At 35.5% G+C, this 9,951-nt stretch overlaps 1 protein-coding gene across 1 annotated transcript in view; it reads left to right on the top strand.

The window, feature by feature from the left end:
- Positions 1 to 9,691: 9,691 nt before the first annotated feature.
- Positions 9,692 to 9,951, top strand: part of RAD51 (RAD51 recombinase) — a 28,980-nt gene continuing 28,720 nt past the window's right edge. The window contains exon 1 of the mRNA XM_019725566.2: positions 9,692 to 9,941. The gene's annotated coding sequence lies outside the window, so the exon portion shown is untranslated. The remainder of the gene's footprint in view (positions 9,942 to 9,951) is intronic.

Genomic DNA, 9,951 nt, shown 5'->3' with positions numbered 1-9,951 from the left:
TCAACTTGCTCATCTTTCTACTAAAGGTTTAAGTAGTAGAACACATAGGGAAAATATCTCCTAATTAAAGTGGTGCTCTCTGCGTTAGTACAAGTCCTAAGGAGTAACTTTTAAGTATAAGTGTCACCACTGACAAAAACATAAACATTTCCCCATATATAGAGCTGTGATTTTTATCTGCATAGCAGATATTTCTGGAATTAGACATGTTTGTCTACAAACTACTCATCCTCCTTTTTCCCCCCATTCCAGAAATGTTATTTGGAGAAAGCAATAGCACTCAACTATTGGATTGGTTGCCATCTTTTCTTGAGGGCCTTGTTTCCTTTTATTATATAATATCTAGCAGTGTTTTTTTAATAAGTATATTTTGTAGGGAAAGTTCATTCATTTTGGTCCAGTGCATATATGTAAATATACTGATTTTGTGTTTGTGATGTAGTAAGGAAATGTATATAGAAATACACAGATGCATAGAGAGATACCCTTCTGCCTGGGCAGTTTCCATATTTCTGAAGGATGCTTTACGGAAATGTTCTCAATTTCTTTTATTAAATAATTACACTTCAAACAATATCATACCCAAAACACCAGTTTTGTCAAATTCTGGCAGTAGTAATAAGCTTAATATAAGTATTGGTTTCTGAAGCCATACCCGTCATATACAAAAAATGAAAATATCCATTCATAGTGAATGATCAATATCATCTGTGAGATAGATAAATATGAAAAAACTTTTACCCAAACTTTAGTCAAATTCTAATCATGATAATTTTTGTTTATTTTATATTTAATTCTAAGCTAAAATATATTTACATTTTAAATTAATTCATCTTAAAATTTTGCTTAATACTTTAAGATCAGGTTAAAGTCCTATGGGTCTCATGAATGTTACCTTCCCTCTTGGTTTGCTTTGACTTCTGAGTTATTAGTCAAAAGGTTCCATGGTCTTTTAAGCTTCAAAAGTCAAGACACAACTCATTTGCCATAAAAATCAAGATGTGGATGTTCCCTATTTCTATGAGCTCCTTGAAAAACTTTTAAAGTCAACAATATGGTCTGTTTCCAATGAAACTAAATTACTTTTCTTACTGGAGTTGTTTTATTTCTTTTCTGTAAGCCTAAAAAGTAGAAGTTTTGTTTTATGCATTTTGGTAACCTGGAATGATCAATTCCAAGAATGAATTGGCTTGTAATGATGGTCTCTGTTTTCTTGGGTTTGGAGTACATAATTATAATATTAACTTAGTTATTTGATTTTGTTCAAAGTGTTGGCTATTTTGGAAGTTTTTTCTTCATTAGTTGGAAGCAGATTATTTTTTGCACTATTAAAATAAGTTTATTATATGAAATCTTTGTTAAGCAGTGTCTCTTTATGAAGTGAAGACTTTTTACCATGTATCCAATAGACCTTTGAAGATATGCCAAAGAAAGTTCCCTTTAGGAACACGCACCTATTTGAAAACTGAGACAAGATTAAAATAATGTCATGACCTAAATATAAGAACCAGGTACAAACCACAGTTTTCCCTATAAAAGAAAACCACAGTAATAAATAAATAAAACTATTTTGAAGTTTCTCAAAAAAATTATCATTTCTATGAGCTAATGGAGTGATTCTCAAAGTATAGTTTCTAGATTGGTAGCATCAGCCTCACCCCAAACCTGCTGAATCAGAAACCCTAAGTCCAGCAATCTGTGTTGTTGATTTTTTTAAACAATTTTATTGAAATACAATTCACATATCATATGATTCACCATTTAAAGTGAACAATTGAATGGTTGTTAGTATATTCACAGGTATGTGCAACTGTCACCACAGTCAATTTTAGAGCATTCTCATCACCTCAAAAAACCCCACTTTTCAACAAATGATTCTGAGAAAATTAGACATCCACATACAAAAGAATAAAGTTGGACCATTGCCTTATATGTAAAAATTAACTCAAAATGGATCAAAGACCTAAATGTTAGAGCTTAAACTATAAAACTTTGAGCAGAAAACAGGTAAATCTTCATGACGTCATGACATATGTAGCAGTGGAATTTTAGAACGTCAAAAGCAAAAGCAACAACAATAAAAAATAGACTTCATCAAAATTAAAAACATGTGCATTAAGACATATTATCAAGAAAGTGAAAAACACCTAAAGAATGGGAGAAAATATTTGCAAATCATGTATCTGATAAGAGTCTAGTATCCAGAATATATAAAGAATTCTTACAACTTAACAACAAATAGACAAACAACTCAAATTTTTTTAAATGGACAAAGGACTTGAAGACATTTCTCCAAAGAAGATACACAAATGGCTGACAAGTACATGAAAAAAAGTGCTTGGCATCATTAGTCATTAGGGAAATGCAAGTTCAAACCACAAAGAGATACCACCTTAAATCTACTAGGGTGGTTATAAAAAAAAGGAAAGGAAGTGTTGGAGAGGATGTGGAGAATTTGGAACCTCCTGCAGTGCTGGTGGGAATGTAAAATGATGCAGCCACTGTGGAAACTGGTAGGTTGGTGCAAAAGTAATTGCGGTCTTTGCAATTATTTTTAACCTTTTAAAACACGATTGCTTTTGCACCAGCCTAATAGTTTATCAGTTTCTCAAAAATTTAAAAGTAGAACTACCATTGGACCCAGTAATTCCCCCCCTAAGTAGATATACAAAAGAATTGAAAGCAGGGACTCGAAAAGATAAATGTACATCAATGTTCATAGCAGCATTATTCACAATAGCCAAAAGGTAGAAACAACCCACGTGTCTAGCAACATATGAATAGATGAACAAAATAGTATATACATACAATGGAGTACTATTCAGCCATAAAAAGGACTAAAATTTTGATATATGCTACCATATAAATGGACCTTGAAAATATGCTTAGTGGAATAAGCTAGACACAAAAGGACAAATGTATCATTCTACTTATATTGAGGTATCTACAGACCTTAATCAGTTCCACAAGTTTTTACATACAATTCATTTATATGTGTGTATAGTTCTCTGCAATTTTATCCCATGTATAGATTTGTGTAACCACTACCACAATGAAGATACCATCACAAGGGAGTTAAGATTCCCTTTTGCTACCACTTTATAGTCATACCCTCACCTCCATCCTTATCTGCTGGCAACAATTAACCTGTTTTTCATCTCTAATTTGATCAATTTTAGAATGTTACATAAATGGAATTTAACGATACTGGCTTTTTTTTCATTCAGCGTGATGCCCTTGACATTCACCCAATTTGTCATATGTATAAATAATTTGTTCCTTTTTAAAAAAATTTTATTGGGTAACTGTGTTTTTTCCAGGACCTATCAGCTCCAAGTCAAGTCGTTGTCCTTCAATCTAGTGGGGGGCGCAGCTCAGCTCCAAGTCCAGTTGCCACTTTCAATCTAGTTGCAGGGGGCGCAGCCCACCATCCCATGCAGGAATCGAACCGGCAACCTTGTTGAGAGCACGTGCTCTAACCAACTGAGCTAACCGGCTGCCCCTAATTGGTTCCTTTTTATTGCAGAGGATTATTCCCACCATGTAGATGTGCCATAGTTTGTTTAACCATTGACCAGTTTGCTGTTTCCAGTTTTTGGCTATTATGAATAAAGTAGCAATGAATATTCATGTATAATAAGTCTTTATGAACATACATTCTTATTTCTCTGGAATATATACCCAAGACTGCTTGCTGGATCATAGGACAAGTATATATTTAGTTTTGTAAGAAACTACCATACTATTTTCGAGAGTGGGTGCACTATTTTAACATTCCTTCCAGCAAGGCATGAGAGATCCAGTTTCTCTACATCCTCATCAGCATTTAGTATTAGTACCATTTTTTATTTTCACCATTCTAATAGATGTGTAACAATATATTGTGGTTTAAATTTACATTTCCCTAATGGCTAACATCTTTTGTGTGCTTATTTGACATCTGTATATCTTCTTTGGTGAAATGTCTGTTCATGTCTTCTGCCCATTTTCTAATTGGATTTTGTGTGTGTGTGTGTGTGTGTGTGTGTGTGTGTGTGTGTTTACTGTTGAGTTTTGAAAGTTCTTTATATATTATAGATGCAAGTCCTTTGTTAGATACGTAGTTTGCAAATGTCTTTTCCCAGTCTATACTGCATGGTTTCATCCTCCTATAGTGTGTTGTTTCACTCCTTAACAGAATCTTTTGCAGAACAAACTTAAAATTTTGATGAAGTCTAACATAACAATTTTTCTTTTATGGATTGTGTGTTTGGTGGCATGTCTAAGAACTCTTCACTTAGTTCTAGTTCTTGAAGACTTTCCCCTATTTTTTTCCTAAAAGTTTTATAGTTTTATGCTTTATATTTAAGTCTGTGATCCACTTTGAATTAATTCTTGTAAAAGGTAGGAGGTTTAGGTTGAAGTTCATTTTTTGCCTATGCCTATCTGGTGCCTTCAGCATCATTTTTGAAAAACCTATCCTTCCATTGAATTGCTTCCTAAAAAATTAATTAACATGTTTGGTGTGCAATATTTTTACTGTGGTAAAATATACATAATATCGATCATTTTAACCATTCAGTGATAGACATTCTAGTTGTTTCTAATGCAAATGTTTCTCTAGGCCCTAGCGTGTAGGGTATATACTGAAGAGAAACTGCTAAATCAAAGAATATGTAAATCTTAAACTTTAGTAGATAATGCCAAATTGTTTTCAAAAGTGTATCAATCTTTCCCACAACCAATGTCATGAAGATATCCTTTATTTTATCTTCTACAACTATAATTTTCCCATTGACATTCAGATATTTAATACACCAGAAGTTGGTTTTCAATGTATGATGTGAGGTAGCAGTTTATTTCATTTTTTCCCCTATATGGATATCCAATTGTCCAAGCATCATTTATTGAAAATATCAGCCTTTCCCTACTGATTTGTGATACCTCTGTCATGAATCAAGAGTCCTTATATGCATGGGTCTATTTCTAGATTCTCTATTTTTTTCCATCAATCTGTTTATAGCTGAGCCAATAAAACAGTCTTAATTACTATAGCTTTAAATAAGTTTTGGATCTGGAGAAGAAAATCCTGTCATTTTATTTTTTAAGATTGCCTTGTCTAGTGTTAGCCTTTTGCATTTCCACATAAAATTTTGATTGTAAAGATGCAAACGGGAAAGGGAAACTTTTGGGGATTTTTAGTGTGATAGCGATGAATCTATAAATCAATTGGAAGGAAACTGGAATATATACAACTTGGAGTCTCCAATCCATAACTACGATATGTCTCTTCATGTATGTAGTCTTCTTTAAAGCCTTCCAATGAAGTTTTTAAGTTTTCCAATAGAGATTGCTTATATATTTTGTTAGATTTATTCCTTGCTAATTGTTACTTTTTGATGTTATTGTAAAAGATACCATTTTATAAATATCATTATTTTTGCTAGTATATGAAATATAATGTATTTTTGTGTGTTGATTTTGTGTACAGCCACCTTGCTAAACTCTTATTCATGCTAATAGTTTCTGAAATTTCAATTTTTCCATATACGTACTCATATCATCTGCAAAATTGAGTTTTATTTCTGCCATTATAATAGTTGTTCCTTTTGTTTCTTTTTCTTGCCTTAATGCACAGGATTAAACCAGGACAGTGTTGATTAGAGGTGACGATAGGCAGGCATCATTGTGTTGTTCTCATCTCAAAGGAAAGCTTTAAAGTTTCACTAGTAAGTGATGTTTACTGAAGGTTTTTATGTTGTTACAATTTTCTGTTTATAAACATTCTGGATTAGTTTTCTCTGTGACAACTGCTGGCTGCAATTAACCTCTGAGCTTTACTTTCCTCATTTGTAAAACTATAGTAGTACTTCCTCATAGTAATAGTGAGGGTTAAATGAGTTCATATATATAAAGTGCAACACAAAGTAAGTATTCAATAAATGGTAGCTAGTACCTCACATAAACATACACATACATTTTTCAGAGGAAAACTAGATGCTTAATACATTCACATGGTCAAAAATTCAAAAAGTACCAAAAGGAATGTAAAAAGTTTTGCTTTTACTCTACCTGAAGACACCCAGCTTCTTTCTTGGAGAGAACCAATGTTACCAGTTTCTTATCTAACCTATCAAAGCTATCCTATGTACAAAAGCAAACATGTAAGCAATGTTTGCTTAAGTGTATAAATATGTATTTCTTGGGGGTGGCCAATTGGCTCAGTTGGTTAGAGCGGGTGCTCTTAACAAGGTTGCCAGTTGAATCCCCACATGGGCCACTATGAGCTGCACCCTCCACAACTAGATTGAAACAACTACTTGACTTGGAGCTGATGGGTCCTGGAAAAACACACTTGAAATAAATAAAAGTTTAAAAAAAAAATTATATATACACACACACACGTATATATACATATATATCTTCTTTTTTACACAAATAATACACATCAACACATCAAATTTCATTTTGCCTTTTTCACTTAACTACATATCTTGATAGGTTCAAATCAGTACATAAAGAACTTCCAACACATATTTTTTCCTTTTAATTAAATAGTTCACTGGATGGATGTATCATACATGATAGATATGTAGGTTGTCTATCACCTTTTGCTACTGTAAGCAATGCTGAAATTTCACATAGTGTAAGTTTATCTGTAGGATAGCTTCCTAGAGAAATGGAGCTGTTGAGTCAAAGCCTAGTTGCATTTGTAATTTTAATAGCTATCACTAAATTGCCCTCTAAAATACTCAGGTACTAGCAAATGAGTGCCTGGTTCCTCTCCAAACTTATTAATACAGTATATTCCAAACTTTTTTATGGTATCTCTGTATGGTTTGAATTTACATTTCTCTTATTATGTATAAGATTGGCAGTCTTTACATATACTTTAGAGCAATTTTTACCTCCTGTATACTGTTAATAACCTTTGCCTATTTTTCTGAGTTATTTATCTTTCTCATTGACTTGTAGGACATCTTTAACTATAAGAGGAAATAACCTTTGTGACACAGGTTACTAAATTCCACCCCCCACACCCCGTTTGTCATTTTATTTGACTTTATTTATGATGGGTTTTGCCATTAAGAATTTTAAAGATATATAATTAAGTGTATTAATATATTCATTTATAGCTTTGGGGTTTGTGTCATACTTAGATTTTCCCCACTGTAAAACCCATGGTTTCTCATAGAACTTCTGTGGCTTAATACTTGACATTTATATCTTTAATCCAGTTGGAAATATATCCTAACATAAAGTAGTGTGTGGTAAGGTCCAAATTAATTTTTCCCAGATGGCTATGCAGTTATCCCAGCACCATTTAACAAACAGTCTATTTCTTTCCACAGATTGGAATACCTTTTTTATCATATACTAAATTTCTTTATGTATTCGTATATATATCTGAGCATGGTAAGCAGAATAATAGCCCTCTCCCCACCCCCCCAAAGATGTCCACATCCTAATTCCTTAAACCTGTGAATGTTACCTTACATTCCAATAGGGACTTTGCAGATGTTTTGAAGGATCTCAACATTGAGAGACTATCCTGGTTTAGCTGGGTGAGCCCAATGTGATCACCAGGATCCTTTTGAGCGAGGCCGGATATCAGAGTCGGAGAAGGAAATGTGATGATGGAAGCAGAGGTCAGAGTGATTGTTGGCTTTGAAGTGAGAGGAAAGGGCCTTGAGCCAAACAACGCAGATGTCTCTAGAAAACGGAAAAGGCAAGGAAACAGATTCTCTCTTAGGACCTCCAGAAGGAATACAACTCTGCCAAAACCTTGATTTCAGCCCAGTGAAACCCATTTAGGAATTCTGACCTCCAGAACTGTAACATAATACATTTTTGTTGTTTTAAGCCACGAAATTGGTGATTTGTTACAGCAGTAATAGGAAACTAAGACACCAGGATAACTATTCTGTTCCATTGACCTATTTATTTTTGTTCAAATACTTTTTGTTTTTTTCTTTTTTTGTCTACAAATACTTTTAATTATTGTAGTTTTATAATATCCTGTATATCTGGTTGGCTCAGGCCCTTTTTATTCAGGATTTTCCTGGCTCTTCTTGCTTTTTATTTTACCATATAAAGGTGAGAACTAGCTTATTTAGTCCCCCAAAAAAACTTGTTGGCATTTTTACCGAGATTATGTATTAAATTTAAAGATCAACTAATGGAGAACTAGTATCTTTAAGATGTTGAGTCTTCCATAACAAGTAGATAGTAAGTATGCTTTTTGCGTTGTAGCCTTCTTTAATATCTTAACGTTTCCTTCATTAGGATGTGCAATTTTCTTTTTTAAATTTTCATTGGGGAATACTGGGGAACAGTTGTGTTTTTCCAGGATCAGCTCCAAGCTCAAGCCATTGTTTCTCACTGGTCCATGTGGGAATCAAACTGGCAACCATGAGGTTACGAGCACTGTGCTCTAACCACTGAGCGAACCGGCCACCCCTGCACTTTTCTTGTTAAGTTTATTTCAAGGCATTTAATATTTTTGTTACAATTTTAAAATTGTCATCATAAAGTCAAAACAATTCATACCAAATATTCAAAGAATACAGATAAAGGCAAAGTCATTCAAAAGCTTAGTGAGCATCCTCCCTAAGGATCTCTTAGCTATAAAGGACAATGACTATTGGGTAGGCAACAAACAGTGACTGCCACAAAGCCCTTTGGGATTTCTACTGGGAGTTCACTGATTTTGGAGGATTTTCAAGTTTATAATATTGAGCTTTCTTCTCTCGGAACATAGTTTTAGGTATTTCTCCATGTAGGTCCTGAACATTTCTAAAAGTTTATTCCCAGATATTTATGGGTTTTGTTGCTTAAAAACTTTCAATGATTTCCCCATTACCTAAAGAATAAAGACCAAAGCTCCATACATGGTCTTAAGCCTCTTCATTGCCTAAAGTAAACGTAACTTTCGTCTCATCACCTCTTACACTTTTCCTCCCTCATTACACAATAATATTCCTTGACCATGTTGTTCAATTTCCATGCCCTTAAGGCTCTGCTTGCCTTCCATCACTTGTTCTTTGGCCGAGAAACCCTATTCACTCTTTAAAACCAGAATCACTTATTAAATTATCCCAGTAAGCCATGATAAGGTTTAGCTTCTCAAAATCAATGCCTCCTTCCTCTGGAGTCTTGCAAATCTCCAGTAAAGTACCACAGTTCGACTACCATTGCTTTCTCCCCTCTACTTCCTCGATTTCCCAATTCATCCATCAGCTCTAGATTCCTGAGCTCCATCACTTCCAGGGACCTGGAAAGCGCCTGATTCCGGGAATTTGAATGAGTCGGAGGTTCAGAGCGACGTGAAGATCTAAAAGCCCAAGTTTAGATACGTAAATTAATCAAGAATAGCTCTCAGGAGCCAGGTTATTTCCGAGAGGGCGAGGAGTTACCGCCGCGGCGTCCGCCGGCGGTGCATACTGGGAGATGTAGTCTCGGGCCGACCCCACTATCTCTTGGGAGTTGTAGTTCTCGATCTGGTAATGAGAAAGCGGCAACTCCGAAGTTTTGAATTAGTCCTTACAGATAAAAGGAAGAGGGTAATCCATAATATCTTGCAAGGTCAAGTTCCTTGGGCCTATCTCCGGACCGCGAGCATTGGCGGAACAGGCTAGAAGGCGGATCCGAGAGGGGCGGGGAGACGTTACGCTGACGCAGACGTGACCCTGCCCTGTAGGGTTTGGCGGGATTTCCGAAAGCCATAGGGCAGAGGCGCGCTGCGGCTGGAGACTGAGTGCTGAGGAAGGCTGAGTTGTGCCCCGGAGCGCGTAGTTGGGAACTGGAACCCGCCTGGGTTGTGTGCAGAAGGCCAGAGCAAGGGAGTAGAGAAGTGGGGTGCAAGCGAGGTGTCTGGAATCCGTCCGGGGTCGGGCGCGCGCTGGGCCAGCGGACAGGTCGGAGCGCGCAGTCCGCCAGAACGAGTAACGCTGCAGGCCTAGGTGAGTTTGT

Source organism: Rhinolophus sinicus, linkage group LG03, assembly GCF_036562045.2.
Source record: "Rhinolophus sinicus isolate RSC01 linkage group LG03, ASM3656204v1, whole genome shotgun sequence".
Classification (NCBI taxonomy): Eukaryota; Metazoa; Chordata; class Mammalia; order Chiroptera; family Rhinolophidae; genus Rhinolophus; species Rhinolophus sinicus.
Note: the sequence above shows the minus strand (reverse complement) of the source record. Positions and strands in the feature narration are given on the sequence as shown.